Raw genomic sequence first — 25,617 nt, forward strand, 5'->3', positions numbered from 1 at the left:
ACCGCTAATTTCCTGTTTGATGCCCTCCCCGACATCACTACTACTGTTGTGAGGTCTGTACACAACTCCGACGAACGTTTTTTGCCCTTTGGTGTTCTGCAGCTCTACCCATATAGATTCCACATCATCCAAGCTAATGTCCTTCCTAACTATTGCATTAATCTCCTCCTTAACCAGCAATGCTACCCCACCTCCATTTCCTTTTATTCTATCCTTCCTGAAAGTTGAATACCCCTGGATGTTGAGTTCCCAGCTCTGATCATCCTGGAGCCACGACTCTGTAATCCAAATCACATCATATTTGTTAAGAACTATTTGCACAGTTAATTCATCCAACTTATTACGGATACTCCTTGCATTAAGACACAAAGCCTTCAGGCTTGTTTTTTTAACATCCTTTGTCCTTTTAGAATTTTGCTGTACAGTGGCCCTTTTTGTTCTTTGCCTTGGGTTTCTCTTCCCTCCACTTTTCCTCATCTCCTTTCTGTCTTTTGCTTTTGTCTCCTTTTTGTTTCCCTCTGTCTCCCTGCATTGGTTCCCATCCCCCTGCCATATTAGTTTAACTCCTCCCCAACAGCACTAGCAAACACTCCCACTCGGGCATTGGTTCCGGTCCTGCCCAGGTAGGACAATAAAGTAGCTATAGGGAGGAGGAAACTTCAAACAATCAGTTTCACTAAAGAAAGATTATTGGGTAAAATAATAGGACTGAAGTTGGATAAGGCGCCTGGAAATGATGGTCTGCTTCCTCGGGTCTTAAAAGAAGTGGCTGCAGAGATATTGAATGGATTGGTTGCAATTTACCAAAATTCCCTGGATTTTGGAGAGATCCCAACAGATTGGAAAATCGCAAATATAACGGTCATATTTAAAAAAGTAAGACGACAGAAAGCAGGAAATTGTGCACAGGTTCCTTTAGTAAGGTATAAGAAGCATTACATTTGGAAACGCATGACACATTCAAGCGGAGTCAGCATGCTTTTTTGAAAAGTAAATCATGTTTGGCAAATTTTCTTGAGTTCTTTGAGGATGTAATTATCAGGGTGATAAGGGGGTACGAGTGTATGTGCTGTATTTGGATGTCCAGAAGGCATTCGATAAGTTGCCACATAAAAGGTTACTGCAGAGGATACAAGCTCAGGGGGTCGGTTGTAATATAATGGCATAGATAGAGATTTGGCTAACTAAAGAAAAGAAAGTGTTGGAATAAACGGGTCATTTTACGGTGAGCAAACGGTTACTATTGGGATGCCACAGTTATCGGTGCTATGGCCTCAACTATTTACAATCTATATTAATGAGTTGGTTGAAGGGACCGAATATAATTTAGCCAAGTTTGCTGATGACACAAAAATGCGAGGGAAAGCATGTTGTGAGGAGGACACAAATAATCTGCAAAGGGATATAGACAGGCTAAGTGAGTGGGAAAACATTTGGCAGATGGTGTATAAATTGCGAAAGTGTGAGCTTATCCACTTTGGCACGAACAATAAAAAAGCAATGTAATATTTTAATGGAGATGGATTACAAAATGCAGTAGGACAGAGGGGCCTGACGTCTTGAGCATGAAATACAAAAGTTAGTATTTATGTACAGCAAGTAATCAGGAAGGCAAATTGAATGTTGGTCTTTATTGCAAAGAGGATGGAAGTTAAACACAGGGAAATCCTGCTACACTGTAGAGGTTATTGGTTTGACCACACCAACAGTACTGCATACAGTTTTGGTCTCCTTATTTAAGGATGGATATCCTGGAGGCAGTTCAGAAAAGTTTCACTAGTTTGAATCCTGTGATAAAAGGGGGGACTTATGAAAATAGGTTGATCAGGTTTGATCTATACACATTGGGGATTAGAAGAATGAGAAGTGATCACATTGAAACATATAAGTTACTGAGGGTGTTCGACAAGGTAGATGCAGAGAGTATGTTTAACTATTAATCTAGCTGTCCAATTTCCTGCACCCACCCGAATTGGATCCGATTTCTGATGTGAATCTCAATAGTATACAAGCATTGGTGAGATGAATGTTTTATTCAACCCCAGAACTTGAGGTGAAATGTAAACGCTGACAGGGGTTGAAGGACTGCGATTTCTAATGGTGGACAGGACGTGTCAGTAGTTCAGTACCTTTATTTGGATCTGGATTCAAATTCAGACACAGATAGACGGGATACAGCTGTCCTCCCATATTGGTGGACTGGGTAGGCCAATGTTCCTGAGCTATGTTATTACAGAGTGACAGTGTTCATCTTCGATCTGGTGTCAGTCGATACTGATATTTTCATCTGTGACTTCCTCACACTACATTTATACATGCCTGCTCCCATAACCACCGTGCAGTAAATCATGTGTCAGTACATACTGAGATTTATATCTCCTGACTTCCTCCCACAATATTTGTGTATGACTTGTTCTCACTGCCATTGTGCGGTAGATCATGTTTCAGCACACAATATGATTTCTATACCCTGATGATGACACTAAGCATTTTCCACATTCTTAATCCGAACGGAAAACTGAGATGAGCTTTTATTCAAAATAATTCGCTATCCTTCTGTTCACATCCTTGATCTACTCCTTGGCATTCAAAAGGAATTTTGTCAATCAGCCAAATTGTTTATTGCATCAATACCTTTCTATCTATCAGTCTGCCCAATAATCTACATATTGCTCTATCTATCTTAATTTATATCAACAACTCTCTCTATATGCTTGTACATATATCGACATATCTTTCCATCCATCCATCCATCTTCTATCTATCTATCTATCTATCTATCTATCTAATTATCTATCTATCTATCTATCTATCTATCTATCTATCTATCTATCTATCTATCTATCTATCTATCTATCTATCTATCTATCTATCTATCTATCTATCTATCTATCTATCTATCTATCTATCTATCTAGCATCTATCTATCTATCAATCTATCAATCTACCTATTTATCTATCCATCGATCTGTCCATCTATGCACATATCTATCTATCTGTCTATCTATCTGTCTACTGAACATGCTGGACATAATCAGCAGGTCTGACTGTGTCTGTGGAGAGATAAGTAGGTTTAAGATTTCAGGTCGAAGACCCTTCATCAAAAGTGGAAACAGTTGGATATGTTACATATTATTAAGCAAGTTTCAAGTCAGGGTTAGGTGGTGTGGAGTAAAGAACAAATGATAAGCTCTGTGATAGAATGGAAGGCAAGAGTGATATAAAGACAAAAGCGATGATGGTGCTAGGCAAAAGGAGATGGTATGGGACAAGTTAAGAAACATATGGTTGGTCTGCATGAAGTATAAATGGGAACGGCAGAACCATCAACTGCTGCCATTTGGCAGAAAAACATAGAGGCGGAAGTTCTGGTATGAAATTCTATTGAATTCGATATTGAGCAAGTAATGCTATAAAATCGTAGATAAGGTGCTTTTCCTCGTGCTTGCATTGAGATTCGTTGGAACCGTGTAAGAGACTGAGGATGGAGACGTCAGTGTGGGAGTGGAGCAGAAAATTAAAGCGAGAAGCGGGTTCATGCTTATGGGCTGAATGGAACTATTCTTCAAAGGTGTACAAGTGTGGTCTCGATATCACACTTAGGACGCTGTGTTCAGTTCTGACCTACATAATCACACTTAATTTACTGAGCATAGTTCTGGCTTCCATATGAGAAGAATGATACAGAAGCACTGGAGAAGTGCAAATAAAGATTTCCAAGGAGAATACCAGAACTGAACGATTTTAACTGCCAAGAATAAATTAAACCGGCTGGGGTTCTTTTTTTTCAAGAAAAGGGAAGGCTGAGGGGTGACCGAATAAAGTTTTTTGAAATTATGAAGGGGTTTGAAAGGTTAGTCGGGTAGAAGATATTTCTGCTTGAGTAGGAGCCTGATACTAGGGCCCATAAATATAAGATATTCAATAGGTAATTCAGGAGGGTCTTCTTTACCCAGAGACTGGGTAGATTGTGGATCTCGCTACCATAGGTAGTAGTAATTGAGGCAAATATCATAGATGCGTTTCAGGGGAATGCAGATAAGTACACGACGGATAAAGGGATCGAAGGTGTTGATAGGTGGTGATGAAGTAGGGAGAGAGGAGACTCATGTGTAACATAAAAATCAGCCTATTGGACTGAATGGCCTGTTTCTATGAAAAAAACTCTTCACAATTCTTAATTGTTTGGATTGCAATAAATAATATCAATAAAATAAATTTCTTGCACATCGTGTGGTACATCATTCAACCGTTATCCTCATCCTGACGTCCGTGAAGAAATCACCAGCATCAAATATGCATCAGCTGTGTGTTCAATCCTCGAATTCCGTCCAAAGAGTGAGACCTTGAATTGGCTGAGCACTCATGCATCAGGGCTTCGTCACCTCTCCCATCTGTGAAGTGAACTGAAACTTCTCGGTGACCAGTCGGCTGACATTGCCCCTGGTCTCTACCTGCCAGGTCTCTCATCAAGGGTTCAGACAAAGCCGAAACTTTGCCAGATCTCACGATAATGGACACCAGCCCGTGGAGTCCCAAATGATTATGAGCGCGGATGTCAATCAGAGCTTTTATTCGAATTAGTAAAGAGCACAGAACTTTTTTCATTGCCAAACATACAGATTGGACTTCCTTTCGTTGTACGTCCTAATTTAAGTTCCCTCATGGTTCAGGATTCCATAACCTCGTCAAAGGTTTCCCTGAGCGGTGATGTCGGATAGTGAGTGAGGTGTCCTTAGTCTGAGGTTTATGCTGAGAAAGCTCTATTTCTAATATACAATCGTGCTGTTTATGGTTTCTTCCATTATAATATAAAAGAAAGAAATGCCATGGCCGAACTCCAGTTGTCCTAAAGTGCTTCACCACAAAGGAAGTTCTTCTTGAATTGTGGTCACTGTTTTACTGTAGAAATCGCGTCGGCCAATGTTCAGACAGTAAGGTCCCACGAACAGCAATGTGATAATGACCAGATAATCCTTTTGTTTAGTGCTGTTTGTTGAGTCGTAAGTATTGTCCAGGACAACTGGGAGAAATGCCCTGCTCATCTTCGAAATAACCCCAAGGGATATTTTCCATCCACTTCAAAGGGCAGATGGGGCCTTGGTTTCCTATCTCATCCGAAATATGGTACTCCCACAATGCAGCGCTCCCTCAGTATTGCACTGGGAGTAGCAGCTTACATTTTTTGTTCAAGAATGTGGAGTGCGACTTGAACCCACAATCTTCTGATTCGGGATTCCTCATGGTTCAGGATTTAATAACCTCGCAAGATGTTCGCCCTGACGAAGGGTCATCGACCTGAAACGTTAACTATTTTGTGTCTCCACAGATGCTGCCTGACCCGCTGAGATTTCCAGTATTTTCTGTTTTTTTTTCAGATTGCAGCATCTGCAGTATTTTGCTCTTGCTTTCCCTCTGCTCTAATTTCACATAATATGTCTGCTGCCCTTGGTCTCAGGTTTATACTGAGATGGAGCGACAGGAGGTGTTGGAACCCTTTGCTGGTAACTGTCTCAGGACCCACTGCTAGAAAGGGCGCCTGCCCTATTTAGAACATTGTGTTCAGTTCCATGCACCGCGCTGCAGGATGGATATACCGGCTTTAGAGCGGGTGCAATCCAAATTCACCCGAATCGTACCGGGGCTAAAATGCGGACAGGTAGCACAGAATAGGCTTGTATTACTTTGCATTTTGAAGGTAAGGAGGTGATATAAGTTGTTTAACTTGATAAACGGAATTGTTAGGGTAGAGGGAAAATATTTCCTTGGTGCGGGATTGAGAACAAGGGGCAGAAACTCAAAATTCGAGCGAGCCCATTGAGGAGTGAGGTCAGGAAGGATTCTTTCACACAAATGATAATAGTAATCTGGAAATCCCTCCCCCAACAGCTGTTGAGGCGGAGGATCAATTGAAAATGTCAAAACTGAGATTGATACATCTTTGTTAGGCAAAGGGTTACACAAATGAGGCGGATAGATGATATTGAGGTATAGTATTGTGTTCCTAACACAGATGAGACTTCAGAGGAAGGTTAAAGTAACAGTGACCTCAGTCTTTATTAAGACAATCCAGAGTGAGTAACAGACCTTCGGGGCCAGCTCATATACAGTGCTCTCAAGGGATGATGGGATCCCTTGGGTCTTCTGGGGATGCGCTCCCTGGTGGCGGAACATGGGAGTGCATGCTTTACAGATGCACAGCATCATTCCCCCTCAAAGTCAAAGTGAAAACTATTTACAAGGTGAGGCGGTCGGGAGCCTTTCTTTCCCTGGTGGACGGCCTTGATACAAATGTCGGTTCTGGTGTGTTGGCTGCACCCTCGCTGGGCTGGTGTGTTGTTGGCCCTGCAGAGCTGCTGGGTGAGCCTGGCCTTGCTGGGCTGTTGGGCGTGATGGGTTCGATTTCCTGGTCCGGCGTGGTGTTTTTGATCCTTTTGGTGTGTGTTATGCGCTCGAAAAAGATGGTGTCTGTTGTGGGTTGTTCAGGGCAGTCTATGAACCACAGCCTCGTGTGGTCCAAGTGCTTCTGCAAATTTGTCCATTGGCTAGTTTGAGTACAAACATCCTACTCCCTTCTTTAGCTATCACCCTGCCCGCGATCCACTTCGGACCATGTCCATAGTTTAGCACATACACAGGGTCATTCAGATCAACTTCCCCTGACACAGTGGCGCGACCATCGTTTACATTTTGTTGCTGCCGCCTGCTCTCTACCTGGTCATGCAGGTTGTGGAGAACCAGTGAGAGTCTGGTTTTAAGTGTCCTTTTCATGAATAGCTCAGCCGGGGGAACCCCTGTGAGTGAGTGGGGTCACGTGCAGTAGCTGAGCAGCACTCGGGACAGGCGGGTTTCGAGTAAGCCTTCTGTGACTTGTTTGAGGCACTGTTTGATTGTTTGTACTGCCCGCTCTGCCTGCTCATTGGAGGATGGTTCAAACGGGGCGGAGGTGACATGTTTGATCCCATTGCGGGTCATGAATTCTTTAAATTCGGCACTGGTGAAACATGGCCCGTTGTCACTGACCAGTATGTCAGGCTGGCCGTGGGCGGCAAACATGGCCCTCAGGCTTTCAATGATGGCGGTGGCGGTGCTTCCCGACATTATTTCACATTCAATCCATATCTTAAAAATCATCCACCACCACCAGGAACATTATACCGAGAAACGGGCCCGCATAGTCGACATGGATCCTCGATCATGGTCTAGAGGGCCAGGACTACAAATTTAGTGGTGCCTCTCTGGGCGTGTTGCTCAACTGAGCACGCATGCTGCATTGGCATACACAAGACTTCAAGTCAGAGTCGATACCGGGCCACCACACGTGGGATCTGGCTATCGCTTTCATCATTACTTTACCCGGTGGTGTGCTTTGGAGATCCGAGATGAACGTCTCCCTGCCCGTTTTGGGTAGCACTAGGTGGTTACTGCACAACAGGCAGTCTGCCTGAATGGACAGCTTGTCCTTTCACCGCTGGAACGGCTTGATTAGCTTTTGCATTTCAACGGGTTTGCTGGCCCAGCTCGCATGCAGTACACAGTTTTTTACTCGGGACAAAAGGGGTTCTTGGCTGATCCAAGTCCGAATCTGGTGGTCCGTGATCGGTGATTTATCATTTTCAAACGCTTCCATGCCCATCAACAAGTCTGCGGGCTGCGCCACCGTCAATAAGTTTGCAGGCTGCGCCATTTACACCCCCATGGTGGGCAATGGTAGCCAACTGAGAACAACTGCACAGTTACCGGTGCCTGGCCTGTGGCGGATGGTATAGTTATACGCTGATAGTGCGAGTGCCCACCTTTGTATGCGGGATGAGACATTAGTATTTATCCCCTTGTTTTCAGTGAACAGGGATATGAGGGGCTTGTGATCGGTTTCTAGCTCAAATATGAGGCCAAACAGGTACTGACGCATTTTCTTTACCCCGAACACACACGTTAATGCGTTTTTATCAATCATTCTGTAGGCCCTCTCGGCCTTAGACAAGCTCCTGGAGGCATAGGCGACAGGTTGCAACTTCTCCACATTGTTAGCTTGTTGTAATACACACTCGACTCTGTACGACGACGCATCACATGCTAGCTCTAGTCTTTAACATGGGTTATGCAATACAAGCAGCTTAATGGAGCATAAAATATTTCTGGCTTTCTCAAAAGCAATACTTGTTTTTTTCCCCATAACCAGTTCTCACCTTTAGTCAATAACACATGTAGGGGCTCTAAGAGGATGCTTAACCCCGGTAGGAAGTAATCAAAATAGTTAAGGAGTCCCAGGTACGACCGAAGCTGAAGGACCTCCTCCAAGTTTTGTAGGTGCTCGATGGTGTCCCGACCTGTGACCAATATGCCGTCATGAAAAACCACCGTGCGTGGTACTGACTTGAGTAGGCTCTCCGTCTTTCTCTGGAAGATCGCTGCAGCCGACCGAGTTCCAAATGGGTATCTGTAGTAGATGAACAATCCTTTTGCGTGTTGATGCAGGTGAGGCCATTCGAAGACTCCTCCAGCTCTTGCATCAAGTAGGCCGAAGTCAGGTCGAGCTTGGCCAACATCTTGCCTCCTGCCAGCGTCAAAAATACGTCATCTGCCTTAGGTAGTGGGTATTTGTCCTGTAGAGAGAAACGATTAATAGTTACTTTATAATCGCCACAAATCCAGACCGTGCCATCACTTTTGAGTACTGGAACAATCGGGCTGGCCCACTCGCTGAATTCTACTGGGGAGATGATGCCCTCGCGTTGCAGCTGTCCAGCTCGATTTCCACTCTGTCCCTCATCATGTGCAGTACCTCTCGCGCCTTGTGGAGAAAGGGTCGTGCCTCTGGGACCAAGTGGCACCTTCGCCCGGAAATGTTTCCAATTCCTGGCTCAAAAAGGAAGGACATTTTTGAAGAACCTGTGATAGCGCTCGGAAGTCATCCCAGTTCCGACGGATTTTGCCCAGTCAGCTCCTTCCAAGCAGTGTGGGGTCATCCCCCGGGACAAACCAGAGTGGCAGTTCATGCACCATGCCCTCGTAGGTGACGTTGACCATGGCGCTGCCCATGACAGTGATAAGCTATTTGGTGCAAGTTATCTGTTTCGTGTGGATGGGGCTTAGTGATGGTCTGAGGGCCTTGTTGCACCACAGTCTCTGAAACATCTTTTTACTCATGGTAGATTGGCTAGCGCCAGTGTCCAGTTCAATGGCTACGGGTAAGCAATTCTATTTTATATTTAGCATTATAGGTGGACATTTCATCAAAAATGTGTGAACCCAGTGTATTTCAGCATCTGCCTCCTCTCTCTGTGGCTCGAAATAGCTTTGATCCATCATGGACCGATCTTCCTCTGCCACGAGGTGGTTAGCACGTTTTGCCGAGCTTGCAGCTCATCTGCAAGCTCGTTGGAGGAGCTCCATTGTTCCACAGCTCTTGCAAACATACCCTTTGAAGCGGCATGAATAGGCTGAATGGAAGCCTCCACAAAACCGTCAAGGTGGAATTGCCTTGCATTCATCCTTTGTTGCGGGCTCTGAGTCATCTGGGTCACCTGCCGCCTTCTGGCAGTTGCAGACTCGTGCGTTCTGCCCTGTACATTTCTGCTCGAAAACACAGTTCCAGTTAATTTATGAACATTGATAGCACTTGTGTACTGAGAGATTTGTTTGCTGTTTTCACTGGTGGACATAAACGCCTGTGCTATCGCAGTGGCCTTAATGAGGGTAGGTGTCTCTACAGTCAAAATTTTCATAGGATGGTCTCGTGTCCAATACCCAGTACAAAAAATCTGAGCATTTGCTCCAGGTAGCCATTAAACTTACATTGTCCTGCAAGTTACCTTAGCTCAGCGACGCAGCTCGCCAATTCCTGACCTTCAGATCGCTGGCACATGTAGAACCGATAGCTCGCCATCAACACGCTCTCCCTCAGGTTAAGATGCTGCAAAACCAGTGTACAGTGCTCCTCATATGACATATCTGTGGGTTTCACCAGAGCCAGAAGAAACTTCATGAGGCTGTAGGTCGGTGCCCCGCACACCATGAGGAGCACCGCTCTCCTTTTTCCAGTGCTTCCTTCTCCATCCAGCTCGTTGGATACAAAGTACTGGTCTAGCCGTGCGACATCCACTTCCCAGTCCTCACCATCCGAGAAATTCTCCAGGATGCCCACAGTTTGGTGCATCTTTGCGTTGGATTCGTATACTCGTCGCCAGTTATTGTGTTCCAAACACAGATGAGACTGCACACAGGGGGGTTAAATTAACAGTGACCTCAGTCTTTATTAAGACACTCCAGAATGATTAACAGGCCTTAAAGGCCGGCTTATATACAGTGCTCTCAAGGGATGCTGGGATCCCTTGGGACTTCAGGGGATAGCTGCGAGGTGTCGGAACATGGGAATGCATGCTATACAGATACACAACATGCAGGTCATCCAAGAACTAATTGAATGGAGGAACAGGCTTGATGGACTGAAATTCATATTTCCTTCTGACACTCTTTAACAAGGCATGATAAAGGCTCACTAATGATAGAAATGAAAAAACTACTTCACACCAACATTACAAATGATTCCCAAACACAAAAGACCTCTTGGAATGCCATTCTCCCGACCTTTCTCCTTGGATGGGGGCTGCAAGTGCTGCTTGTACATTTTTATCGCCCCAAAAATCACAAGACACCAGGATATTAACTGTATTTCGTTTCGATTCTAAAATCCTGAGTTGGATTTGTTATTCGTTTTGAGCCAGTGTAAGTTTCGTGTTGAGCTCTTGAACCTGGGGCAGAGTCATTTTTAGAACGGTGATAACGTTTGGGCACAAGGATCTTTAGTCGGGCGTAATGGAACAAGGGTTTTCGGGAGGAGCGCTATTCAGTTCGTAACACTATTGTGCATGAATGTATTTAATATTTTACGCCGGGTATTTGCTTCACAGCACATTACAGGTGGCTCTGGATGTAAACACACAGAAAATTTGAAAGATTCTCCCGGGCACGTTGCCAATCTGTTGTCCTTCCAATAACGATTTGTTTAAGCGACAGCGAGTGCTTGATATCTCAAAGGTGATTTATTCTTCTTGGGGGAATGAAGGCTGCATGCTGTTACCCTGATTGTGAAGATGAAGCTTGGCTTGATTTATATTTCTGCTTCACAGAATATATCCAATGCAGAAATCACTCTTCTGCAACCGTCAGTAGAACAGGTCTTACTTGAGACATTATCCTGTGTCGTGTCTAATGGTCCTTATGGAATCAAAGTATCCAGGACTCGAGAAAAGGAAACTTGGAAATCAAAGATTGCCGTCGAAGTCGGCGAAGCTCCCAACAGTGTGATCAGCAACATAAACATCTCGAAACAAACCTGGCTAAGCGGTGTTGAGTTCTGCTCCGTGATGAGGCACCATTATTATAGCGACTATAAGAGATTCCATCCACAAGGAAAAGGATGAGCGGAGACATTGTAGCAACAAGTGAGACGCTCTGACTGTTTCCGTGCATGTGCTAATTGGCTCTATTAAGTGTGTTAATGGATTGCTCTGATAATTGAAATGGTAATTCCACTAAATAATCCGACTGGACCCGAAATTATGCACTTAAGTGGAATCTGGATAAGTCCATGAGGGAAAAAGGGAAATATATTTTATTTGTGTTGGATAAAATTAGCTGGACAAGGCTCGTTTGGAGCATAAACAACGATAATGACCAGTTGGGAAGAAAATGCTATGTTATTTTCCAGTCCGACTCCTAAAGGACCCAGAGAGAAGGATTGCATCCCCCTCTGCTCCGTGCTGCAAAGCCTGACAGGCCACAGAGGGGAAAAAGGGAATCCTTTAAAAATCAGCGCAAAGCACATTTCTCTCACATCTAACCACCGGTTCCTTTGTCTCTGGAATTATCCAGTTTATTGACTTTTAAAGTAATTGTTCTGCAGCTAAAGATCCGCGGGAACCGGCCGTGTCTGTCCTCCTGCCCTCGGCAGAAGAAATCTCCGTTCAAACTTTCTTTACCTTCAACTGCTTAATGAGAGGTTTCTCCCCCCAAGAGATCTTCGTCAAATGGACCATCAATGACAAGCCGATAGATTCCGGCAACTACAAGAACACCGAGGTGATGGCGGAGAACGGCAGCAGCTCCTTCTTCATCTACAGCCTGCTATCCATTGCAGCCGAGGAGTGGGCCGGCGGCGCCTCTTACTCCTGTGTGATGAGACATGAAGCGATCCCCTTGAAGATCAACAACAGAACCGTCAATAAGTCCAGTGGTAAACTGACTTTTGTGAACATTTCATTAAAGCTGGTAGATACGGTGAATTCTTGTCAATGAGAATCTCTCGATTGCATTTAAATTCTTAAATAAATTACTGTAAAGGTCTTTTCTTCCAATTGCGAGTTAACTACATAGCCACTCAATTAATATTGTTTTTCTACCCATTTTTCCGAACGCGGGAGGCTGCTAAACTGAAGCAGGCTATTTACAGGAGTCGGGTCCAAGGCTTGTACAGCCAAAGTTCCCAGCTCAGATAAACCACTGGTTGGAGACAGGGTGAAGCTCTTTCGTGACAGGTTTCCTCAATGTAACTTCAGCAAATTTCCTCCCACTGGAGGAATCTTTAACGTTCCCATTTCCGACACACAAATGCAGCCATTTAGATATTGGCGTCCCTGTTTCTCATGTTGTCCATCCCTTCAGAATTGAGGCCAGTTTTATTTTGAAGCTTCGCATCTTCTGGAAACTGAAAAGAGGGCCAGACACGTACATGAACTGCACGTCCCATTATCACATCAGAAAGAGAGGACAGGGAATGGTTAACCCACTGTCCCTTCAACTCGCCAGCAGAGAAAGGGGAAAGCATAATGGTTAACACCCTGTACCTCACACTGAACCACCAGAGATAGGGGAAGGACAAGTGTTAATCCAATGTACCTCACACTCAAACACCAGAGGGAGGGGAAAGGTCAATTGTTAACCCAATGTACCTCACACGCCCACCATCCGCCCCCCGTCCCTACCGCAGAGAGGGGAAGTCAACCAATCTCCATTCTGTGAACTCAGTAGCAACCAGTAAAATGATAGATTCCAACTCGCTGTCAGAAAACGTTAAACTTGCCGAATATGCATCATATTGTATTATAAATTTTGTTCAACATTTTAGCTTTAACTAGTATTTGGCTAAATCTATATCAGTTATTCGTAAACTAACTGATTGAATTTTAATAGTCAAAATGTAAACTAGTTATTCAATCCTCTGCAGGTTTTTCATGGTTATCTCCAAGATAGGTCCGACGCCCATTGTTGAATTGTTGAAATCCATCAACTGACATCGCATTGCGTCTCACACGGAAACACTTTTACATAGAGCGGGCGAGAATGCCTGTAAAGGTGCGTGTGTGTCTTTATGTGAACGTGTGTTCGTTGTTGTGTGTAAATTTGCGTGGTTTTGTGTAAGTGCACACTTCCATACAAACACACTCAGACTTACAAATAAACAAACAATCTTCATACTAACAGAATAATATAGGTATCCAGAATATAATGCACACTGTTATTTTCACACTCGGTTACTGGTACTCTCTGAAACTTTGAGTAAACATACACAGTCTTACACAAAGTACACAAACACACGCATTAACACACAGATTTACACACGCATAACCACACATATCAACACAAACACACATACACAAATCACACACACAGATACACACGCAGTTACACTCAAACTCACACAGTTACACATAAAAACACAAACATAGACCTCAACATACAAAAACGCTTACATATACACATAAGGTACATGCACATTGCTACACATAACACGCACACTTATATATGTAAATACACATATACAAAAACACACAAAGACTTACATATAAACATACACACACTTACATAAACACTCGCACAATTATATATAACACACACAGTTACATATTAACATAAACATTAAAACACAAACACAGGGAAAACGAAAACAAGAGATCATGATCCACACATATGCAAACAGTAAAGCGCACAAAACACATCAGGATATAAACATATGTGGAATTCAATGCACTTTTTATATAGGCACAGCATGGAACGATTGCACTGAATAAAAAATTCCTGAAAACATAATTCTCACTTTCTCAATTCCTACACTGAATCCATGTTCTTGTTGGAAACTGATACAAGTTAATTATGTTCATAACACAGCCATAACAAGTAAATAAACAATATTATAACTCACAACTGATCACTTACCTTGTCTCCTTGACAGTCTCCAAATAAGTAGCTATCTAAACCTCGTTAAATCGTTAAATTATCGATATCAATCAGTAAACCTCCCTCGATCTTACATTATACTATTCCCGAATGGTAGAATGTAGAAAATTGATGCAAGATCAATTGAAGGCAACATTCATAATTTCCAACAAGCACTATATGAGGATCATAAAGGAAGAATGACTGTGGTGGTAGGAACAGAGATAGATGGCCGAGAGTGATTAACATAACACAAGGTATATATTGACAATTAAATTAGAGAACAAAATAATAATTCATGGAAAAGAAAAGAGAATATATGATCACATGATATCTTGGTTTCATAAGCGATCTCGATATATTTCTATCTCTTCATCCCCGTAGATTCCTCAGACCACATCTCGAGTGAAGACTATGAGGATGAGTGCGACAACATCTGGACAACCGCTTCCTAATTCATCATCCTGTTCTTCCTGAGAATTTCCTACAGCGCTGCCGTCACTCTGATGAAAGCGAGAAGATTCAATCCATTCACATCGATCTGTTTGAAGCGGTTTGACAAATCTCTGGATGTTTCATTGATAAAAACCTTGCGATAAATGTCCCATACCACTAGATCTTCACTTCACTCTTTAATACCTCTTTTACAGGTCAACTGAACGGTTGAATTTCGGATGCCGTGGATTTTCCTCTCTGTTTATTAACAACTCTGTGTCCTGAAAATAAATATGTCCATCGTGATTCTCAGAGTAAAATGCTTCAATTAATAGTTCCGAATCTGTAGCTGAGAATATCGTAACCGAGATTTCCATCTTTCTGTTTGAAATGTGTGAGATAATCGTGGCCATAATGTAAATATATCTCAGAGTTTCACCGTTGTTTGAATATTTCTTGGGGAATAAGTCACTTTTCTAGTTCCTAATTCTCAATTATTCCCTTCCTTTTATGTTGATCCCTTATTTTCTCTCCCAGATGCCTGTTACATTTGTACAGATAGCCGGCCAGCTCAGACCACCGGTGTTGTGGTCTCAATGTGCTGTTATATTCACTTTGTGCTACATTTTTGAAAAACTTCTCTACAAATTGTTCTTTGCGAAATTGTTAATAAATCTGGAATGGCGATTGGACTAAGTTGGAAATGTTGTTGAATTCCTTTCTAGGAGGCTCATCCGCACCGTTGCATATCCCATTACACTTTGTTGTATTTCCCTGACTGATATTTTTTACACATCCTGTTTTGGTTTTGTTTCAATCCAAGTCCCTTCGGTTAAGGAGCCACTGTGCCACCCAGTCTCCCATCAGAAGAAAGACACCTTTATCTCTGCCTTTGTAAGTCAAGTCCCAGAGTGCAATTGACAGCACAGCGACAACGCAGTACCTCTAACATTATGGTCTGTCACAGTAAATGTCAGGTTCTATTAAAGAGCAAGCGGAGAGGAAGAAGAATGGAAGAGCTGTAGTGGTTGGGGCTTCAATAGTCAGGGAAGCAGACAATCAGTTCTGCGGCCGCAGCTGTGACTCCAGGATGGTATGTTGCCTCACTGGTGCTAGGGTCAAGGATGTCACCGAACGGTTGCAGGGCTTTCTGAGTGGAGGAGGATGAACAGCCAGAGGTCCTGATCCGTATCGGGACAAACGTCATGGGTAGTAAGAGGGATGAGGTTCTGCAGGCAGAATTTAGGGAGCTAGGAGACAGATTAAAAAGCAAGACCTCAAAACTAGTAATCTCCAGATTAATCCAGTTGTCAAGAGCTAGTGAGTACGGAAATAGGAGAATAGAGCAGGTAGATGTGTGACTGATTGAAATAGTACAAGAGGGAGGGCTTTCGAATCCTGAAGCATTGGAACCGCTTCTGGTGGAGGTGTGACCTGTACAAGCCAGAACGGGTTTCACCTCAACAGGGCCGGACCAATATCCACGCGGGTTGGTCGGGTGGGGTTGCGGGGGTTGAGAGGGGTTGCTCGTGCTGTTGCGGAGGGTTTAGATTATCTTGGCTTGGGAATAGGAACAGGAGAATAGATTCTCTTTGAAGGGGAATTAATAATGGAGCGCAGGGAAATGGCAGAGACTTTGAACAAATATTTTGTACCGGTATTCACGGTAGAAAACACCAAAAACATCCCAATAGTGGATAATAAAGGGGCTATAGGTAGCGAGGAACTTAATCCAATCACTATCACTAATGAAGTAGTATTAGGTAAAATAATGGGACTAAAGTTGGACAAGTCTCCTGGACCTGATGCATTATATCTTAGGATCTTTAGAGAAGTGGCTGCAGAGATAGTAGATGCATTTGTTGTAATCTACCAAAATTCCCTGGATTCTGGGGTGGTCCCATCAGATTGGAAAACCACAAATGTAATGCGACTATTTCAAAAATCAGGCAGCTACAAATCAGGAAACTAGACCAGTTAGCCAAATATCTGTCATTGTGAAAATGCTGGAGTCCATTATTAAGGAAGCAGTAGCGGGACATTTGGAAAGCAGGATCCAATCAAGAAGAGTCTGCATGGTTTTATGAAAGGGAAATCACGTTTGAAAAATTTGCTGGAGTGGGTAACGAGCAGGGTGGATAAAGGGTAATCATTAGATGTGTTGTATTTGGATTTCCAGAAGGCATTCGATAATGTACCACATAAGTGGTTACTGCACAAATTAAAAGCTCACCTGGTTGTGTAATATATTACCATTGATTGAAGATTGACTAACTAACAGAGCAAACCATACAATAGCCAAGAGATCAGGAGAAATGGAATGTGGAAGGAACATAGTTATGATTATACATTCTGGGGAGGTTTTCTTGGCAAGATATGCAGTTACTGTTGAAGAAGCTGGTAATGAGCAAGGGAATTGCAGCTGCAAAAATCCCAACCACCTTTAAAGCTGGAGTAGCAGGAACAGCTGCATCTGAGTTTCCTGTGGGCGGCTGGGCATGTGAGCCGCTCTTACGCCCGGATGAAACGTGCTGCAATAAGCACTGAGACACCGCCTACTTTTCAAATGCATCTGTTTGACGGACATTCCACCATTTGTTTCTGACAAACAGTTGGCCATATATGTTTGATGTGCTGTCGGCCGTGTTAGTATGACGGAGCCATGTTTCTGTGACGTCTCATTACATGAACTAATGTTTCTTTACAACCATTTAAATAAAACATGACTTAAATTCCCACAAAGGAAACAATTTTACTTTTTCAATAAAAACTAGCAAATAGGCGACAGAAATAAAGATACAGGCAGCCACGATTAAAGGGTTTGACAGGTTTGAGCCACAATGCCCTTCACACTACCCAGATGCTTTGTCGTTTGGCGAGTAGCACATGTGCGAACAGTCCTCCCATAGAGCACCGCGGCCCGGGGACCACATTGAGCCTTTTTTGGCCGCTTTGCATTGTGAAAGCTCTGTTATTCACGACTCCTTAAATCATTGAAAGGATGTGAGCTAAAGGAACCAGTGAATGCCAATTTATTCAAGCCCCCATAAGGCAATCAGAGCTCTCCGTATGAGCTAATAGCACTTGGCCAGATGTATTTCAGGTTAATCAAAGCATGGAAGTTATATTATTGAGTCAGAGACCGGAAAGTAAGAAGAGCAAATTGTACAAAAATCTTTATTTTCCCCAGAGTCCCCGAAACATACAACTATTTTCTCTTTCATGTCCTCCCTCATTCGGTTGAGTGATTGCAAGACCACTGTTTTCAAGTTTGGAAAGTTACAGCTGTCTTTAGGTGAAATCTAAAGAAAGTAGTGGGCCGGAGCCTTCCACGAGCAGAACAACACGATAAATATCCAGCTTTAAAGGAATACACGGGATGAAATCACCCACAGAGGCAGAATATAGGAACTAGAACCTTTCCTATTAACTAAGCGACAAGCTGACCTTGGAGCTCCTGGAGCTGATCTGAACATCCATCCATCAAGTCAAGGGAAAACAGCTGATCAGAAGCAGAAAGGACAGTTTAGAAGTCAGTTCATTCGATGGTGGTCGATTCACAGGTCGATTTTCGGACCGATTGAATAATGCAACTTGTTTTCTCGGCCGCTCCTGGAATCATTTGGCTGACAATTGGATCCGAGGTTAATTTGGTATATTCTCTGTGTGTCTGAGCTCCTGACAGCGCGCTGCACACTGTGGCTGCATCTGCCCGCGATTCCAACAGGCAGGAGCTCCGCCGAACTGGCCAATGGCAGTTTTTGTACGGTGGTGATGTTGCTTTCCATCTCTGCATGTCTCAGGGCGCTGTAATACACGCCAGCGTCAGTAGGGTGCAGCCCGGAGATGTTTAAGCTGATGAATTTATTCGTGGTCTGGAGCTCTGCAGAGAAACGGGTTTGAGCAAAATCTGCATTATTCTCACCACCGTTCGAATATTGCCTCAGTGTAAACGTGGGCTGTGTGTCTGGGTGTTACCAGTAGCAGAATAAATAATACAAGCTCCATGCAGTTTCATAATACAGCTTAAAGTCACCATTTCACCCTGTGCCTTAACTCCTGAGGACAGCTGGTGAGTGACAGAGTCTCCTTTACTCAGATCTGGGCAACTTGTTCAAACAGGAAAAGGTCAGACCGGGCTGTGATTACAATTCAGTTTCAACCCATATTAGAAATGATAGAAAAGATTAAATAGGTTTTGTCCACAATTATCTTTCAGAAATGTCCCACGCAACCCCGCTGCTGAGTCATCGCATTGTCGCTGCTGCTTTGTAAAAGGGGTTTGTATATTTAAAGACACCCATTCTAATACCCACTCTCAATATTCGTGTGTCGTGTCTCAGGATGCTCTCGGTTGTGCTGTGAAACCGTAGGTGGTGAGCGGGCAGCCAGTGTACGGCAACACTCCGAGCTGGGCTACACTCAGTGTACTTATACGGGAATGGTTTGGTTTTAAACACCAGTGCTGGGAATGAAACCTTTACCTGGTTATTGTGACTGAAATTTGCAGGATTGTTGATGGCTTTGTTTTATAGGGGGAGGGGCGCTTTTTAGCAATTTCCCGGTCGTCTATTTAATGTTCACGGGAGCAGAATGCGGGGAAATTGTACAAATGAGCAGGGTGATTGGAGGCTGGGTTCAAACGCAGAGGATGAATGTTGGGCGGCTATAAATCGCCAGCGTGTGGTGCAGGGCAGATTCACGGCCCCCGAAGTGAGGTGTTGGACGGCATCAAACCACCAGACTGAGGTGTTGGGCGTGTTCAGAGCGCTAGGGTAGGTGTAACGTGAACCAATAGCGCCAGGGTGAGATGTATGGCGTGTTTAGACCCCCAGGGTGAGATGTAGGGCGATTTCAGTGCCCTAAGGGTGAGGTGTGGAGCTGGTGCAGAGCACCAGTATGAGGTGTAGGGCGGGTTCAGAACCCTGAGGCCAGGTGTAGGCCGGGTTCTTTTTAATAAAAGATCAACATCAGCATGGCCGGAAAAAATGTCCTTACAACTTTCACTCATATTAGAAATGGATATGGCGCAGAAATCAAATAAATTACAGGCGGATTCGATTTATTGTTCGCCCCGTTAATATCGCTCTCTACCATTGGTATAATTAATGGCATCAGAAATCAGATCTCAGTGTGTGTCATTGATTCACATTTTAATGTTGTGTTTTCGATCTGCCACACTCTTCTAGTCACGTGTTCTGTCCACAGTTTACTAACCAAAGCCATCGTTCGATATGACTGATGTCTTTTTTTGATGATTGTGCCCGATGTACCGACCCAACCCATTTGCGGATTTCACACATTAATCTTTAATTCATTCCACAATTTGCACAACTTTTGGAATAAAGCAGAATTTAACACAATGCCCGGGATCTGATCCACAAAATGTATATTGTGACCTGACACCATCTACAGATATTCAGTGAATTGTTCAGATCTCGGGGGAAAGTGTGGGATATTCACTGACCTGATGCAGTTCCTCCTTATGGGAAGCTGGGTTAGAGCAGTCCTGAAATAATATGCCGAGCAGCAGCAAAGGTTTTACTAAAGACAGAGAGAAGGAAGTTCGTAGCATTATGGATAAAGAGTGGAGACAGGGGAAGAGAAGTTAGAGACAGGCACGGAATTAGCATCGAAAGACAAAGGGTGAATTGTGGCACCACAGACATGATTTCTGAAGTTCATTTTATTATAACTACGAGTTGAAATCACAAACTAATATTAATCCGCCGTTTTACTCTCGCTGCATAGAGATAAATCACGAAGGAATTATTTTCAAGTGGCAGGCGTTTGTGTTAATACTTTCCTCTTCAACCATCATTTCAGGAACTGCCTATTCCACTGTGCCGTGGTGTCTCCATGGTAACATTAAATAATAGTAATAGTCATCATATTCATCGTCACCATCATCTCAAACAAAATAACCATCATCGCCACCATTACACATTTAACCAATAATAACATCTGGGTTACAGCAGTGAAGGGGAGAATGGATTTTCACTGAGAAAGAAATACTTATTAAGAAGTGATATAATAAGAACATAAGAACATAAGAAATGGGTACAGGATTAGGCCATGCACTCCCTCGAGCCTGCTCCGCCATGCAATAGATCAATGCTGATCTGATCGTGAACTCAACTCCACTTCCCTGCCTGCTCCCCATAACCCATCATCCCCTTTATCATTTAAGTAACTATTTATGTCTTAAATTTATTTTATGTCCCAGCATCCACAGTTCCCTGCGGCAGCGAATTTCACAGATTTTCAACACTCTGAGAGAAGAAATGACTCCTCATCTCTGTTTTAAATGCGCGGCCCCTTATTCTAAGATCATGCCCTCTAGTTCTACTCCACCCCATCAGTGGAAACATCTTCTCTGCATCCACGTTGCCAAGCCCTCTCATACTCTTATACGTTTCGATAAGATCACCGCTCATACTTCTGCATTCCAATGAGTAGAGGCCCAATCTACTCAACGTTTCCTCAGAAGTCACCCACTCATCCCCGGAATCAACTTAGTGAAGCTTCTCTGAACTGCCTACAAGCAAGTATATCTTTTCGTAAATATGGAAACCAAAACTGCACACAATATGTGGCCTCACCAATATTCTGTACAGCTGTAGCAAGACATCCCGGCTTTTATACTCCATCCCCTTTGCAATAAAGGCCAATATTCCATGGGCCCTCCTGATCACTTGGTGTACATGCCTACGATCGTTTTGTTTTTCATGCACCAGCACCTTCTCTTCCCGCTGAACTGTGGCACTTTGCAATCTTTCTCCATTTACATAAGAACTTGCTCGTTGATTTGTTCTGCAAAAGCGCTTGACCTCCCACTTCCCAGCATTATGCTCCATCTGCCAAATTCTTACCCATTCACTTAGCCTGTCTATGTCCTTTCGCAGTTTTTTGTGCCCTCCTCACACATTGCTTTTCCTCTCATCTATTTATCATCAGCAAAATTGAATACTTTACTCTCAGCCCCTTCTTCCTAGTTGTTAATATAGATTGTACATATCTGAGGTCCCTGCACTGATGCATGCGGCGCCGCACTGGTTGCCAACCAGAGAATGAAAAATTTTTCCCGACTCTCTGTTTTCTGTTAGTAAGCCAATCCTCTATCCATGCTAATATATTACCCCAACCCCTTGAACTATTATCTTGTTCTGTAATCTTTTATGTCAAATGGCTTCCGGAAATCCAAATACATCACATCTTCTGTTCCCCATTTATCCACCCTGTTCGTTAGATCCTCAAAGAATTCCAGCAAATTTGTCAAAAATGATTTTGCTTCATAAATCCATGGTGACTCTGCTTGACCGAATTTTGCTTTTCCAAATGTCCTGTTACTGCTTCTTTGATAATGGACTCCAACATTTTCCCAACCACAGATGTTAGACTAATTGGTCTATAGTTTTCTGCTCTTTGGCTGACTCCTTTTTTAAACAGGGATTTTACATAATGATGAGGAGCAGTGCGAGATGGTTCCACATTACATTCCCTGAGTCTGAAGCTATGCGGTCCTGGAAACCCTCTGTCGGAACAGAAATAGAGTACCATGCCCCACTGCCCTGCTGATCCAAACAATGCTAAACAGGGATCTGCAGCAGCAATCTCTCCAATAAAACAGGGCATGCAAGCAGTTTAAGGGCGCCCATGAACAGACTAACTATTTGTACTACGTCGCCCTTCTGCGCATATGCACATTAATGTGTCTGTGTGTGTGTATGTGCGTGTGTGTGTGTGTGTGTGTGTGTGTGTGTGTCTGTGTATGTGTGGCTGAGTGCATGTCTATATGTCTATGGATGTCTATGCGTGTGTGTGAGTACGGCTGTCTGTGCATGTGTGTATGTGTATATGTATGTCTATTTGTCCGTGTTGCCAATGCACTATGCCATAGTTGTATGATCGGCAGGAGTGAGCTCTCTGATCACTTTACAAAGATCATGATCTCTATGTACAGTGGTGGCTGTTTAGAGAGGTAAAAATGGGCGGGAAGAAGAAATCCCAGCCAAGCTGATAAGATCCCCTTCCTATTTGAGTTTTCCACTTCAGGCCTGGTAAAGGCAGTGATGACAGTCTCTTTTTCCTGGAGTTTAGACTGGAACAATTGAAGTGAAACTCTTCCTGTCTCTGATTATTGTCCTGAACAGAGTTTGTGATATTTTGAACCATTCTATAAGATTCTCCAATTCTCATACAACTTCTCGTTTCCATCTACGGGTGCTTCTTCTCTATCAGTTTCTCTGTCTAACCTGCTGTGTGTCTGCTGTTTATTTTCAGGGATGACTAGCGGAGACTCTGTGTCCCAAGGAGTCGGGTCAGAGTTGGGTGCAGATTCAGCAATAAATTGCAGTTACTCTGTATTGGCTACAAGCTATGGCCTGTTCTGGTATAGAAACATAGAAACATAGAAAATAGGTGCAGGACCAGGCCATTCAGAACTTCTAGCCTGCACCGCCATTCAATGGGTTCATGGCTGAACATGAAACTTCAGTACCCCCTTCCTGCTTTCACGCCATACTCCTTGATCCGCCGAGTAGTAAGGACTTCATCTAATTCCCTTTTGAATAAATTTAGCGAATAGGCCTCAACTACTTTCTATTGTAGAGAATTCCACAGGTTCACCACACTCTTGGTGAAGAAGTTTCTCCTTATCTCGGTCCTAAATGGCTTACCCCTTATCCTTAGACTGTGACCCCTGGTTCTGGAATTCCCAAAGATTGGGAACATTCTTCCTGCATCCAACCTATCCAAACCCGTCAGAATTTTAAACGTTTCTATGAGGTCCCCTCTCACTCTTCTGAACTCCAGTGAATACAAGCCCAGTTGATCCAGTCTTTCTTGATAGGTCAGTCTCACCTTCCCGGGAATCAGTCTGGTGAGTCTTCGCTGCACTCCCTCAATAGCAAGAATGTCCTTCCTCAAGTTAGGAGACCAAAACTGTACACAATACTCCAGGTGTGGCCTCACCAAGGCCCTGTAAACTGTAGCAACACCTACCTACCACTGTACTCAAATCCCCTCGCTATGAAGGCCAACATGCCATTTGCTTTCTTAACCGCCTGCTGTACCTGCATGCCAACCTTCAATGACTGATGTTCCATGACATCCAGGTCTCGTTGCACCTTCCCTTTTCTTAATCTGTCACCATTCAGATAATAGTCTGTCTCTCTGTTTTTACCACCAAAGTAGATAACCTCGCATTTATCCACATTATACTTCATCTGCCACGCATTTGCGCACTCACCTAACCTATCCAAGTCACTCTGCAGCCTAATAGCATCCTCCTCGCAGCTCACACTGCCACCCAACTTAGTGTCATCCGCAAATTTGGAGATACTACATTTAATCCCCTCGTCTAAATCATTAATGTACAATGTAAACAGCTGGTGCCCCAGCACAGAACCCTGCGGTACCCCAGCAGTCACTGCCTGCCATTCCGAAAAGTACCCATTTACTCCTACTCTTTGCTTCCTGTCTGACAACCAGTTCTCAATCCACGTCAGCACACAACCCCCAATCCCATGTGCTTTAATTTGCACATTAATCTCCTGTGTGGGACCTTGTCGAAAGCCTTCTGAAAGTCCAAATATACCACATCAACTGGTACTCCTTTGTCCACTTTACTGTAAACATCCTCAAAAAATTCCAGAAGATTTGTCAAGCATGATCTCTCTTTGACAAATCCATGCTGACTTGGACCTATCATGTCACCATTTTCCAAATGCGCTGCTATGACATCCTTAATAATTGATTCCATCATTTTACCCACTACTGAGGTCAGGCTGACCGGTCTATAATTCCCTGCTTTCTCTCTCCCTCCTTTTATAAAAAGTGGGGTTACATTGGCTACCCTCCACTCGATAGGAATTGATCCAGATTCAATGGAATGTTGGAAAATGACTGTCAATGCATCCGCTATTTCCAAGGCCACCTCCTTAAGTACTCTGGGATGCAGTCCATCAGGCCCTGGGGATTTATTGGCCTTCAATCCCATCAATTTCCCCAACACAATTTCCCGACTAATAAAGATTTCCCTCAGTTCCTCCTCCTTACTAGACTCTCTGACCCCTTTTATATCCGGAAGGTTGTTTGTGTCCTCCTTTGTGAATACTGAATCAAACTACTTGTTCAATTGGTCTGCCATTTCTTTGTTCCCCGTTATGACTTCCCCTGATTCTGACTGCAGGGGACATACGTTTGTCTTTACTAACCTTTTTCTCTTTACATACCTATAGAAACTTTTGCAATCCGCCTTAATGTTCCCTGCAAGCTTCTTCTCGTACTCCAATTTCCCTGCCCTCATCAAACCCTTTGTCCTCCTCTGCTGAGGTCTAAATTTATCCCAGTCCCCAGGTTCGCTGCTATTTCTGGCCAATTTGTATGCCATTTCTTTGGCTTTAATACTATCCCTGATTTCCCTAGATAGCCACGGTTGAGCCACCTTCCCTTTTTTATTTTTACGCCAGACAGGAATGTACAATTGTTGTAATTCATCCATGCGGTCTCTAAATGTCTGCCATTGCACATCCACAGTCAACCCCTGAAGTATCATTAGCCAATCTATCTTACCCAATGCACGCCTCATACCTTCAAAGTTACCCTTCTTTACGTTCTGGACCATGGTCTCTGAATTAACTGTTTCATTCTACATCCTAATGCAGAATTCCACCATGTTATGGTCACTCTTCCCCAAGGGGCCTCGCACAATGAGATTGCTAATTAATCCTCTCTCATTACACAACACCCAGTCTAAGATGGCCTCCCCGCTAGTTGGTTCCTCGACATATTGGTCTAGAAAACCATCCCTTATGCACTCCAGGAAATCCTACTCCACCGTATTGCTTCCAGTTTGGTTAGCTCAATCTATGTGCATATTAAAGTCACCCATTATAACTGCAGCATATTCATAGCATGCACTCCTAATTTCCTGTTTGATGCCCTCCCCAACATCACTACTAC

The 25,617-nt window shown here is 43.6% G+C and overlaps 1 pseudogene; it reads left to right on the forward strand.

The window, feature by feature from the left end:
* LOC139235465 (Ig heavy chain C region-like) overlaps positions 1-25,617 on the forward strand; it is an 88,042-nt pseudogene that overhangs the window by 4,994 nt on the left and 57,431 nt on the right.

The sequence above is a fragment of the Pristiophorus japonicus genome, chromosome 23 (genome assembly GCF_044704955.1).
Source record: "Pristiophorus japonicus isolate sPriJap1 chromosome 23, sPriJap1.hap1, whole genome shotgun sequence".
Taxonomy (NCBI): domain Eukaryota; kingdom Metazoa; phylum Chordata; class Chondrichthyes; family Pristiophoridae; genus Pristiophorus; species Pristiophorus japonicus.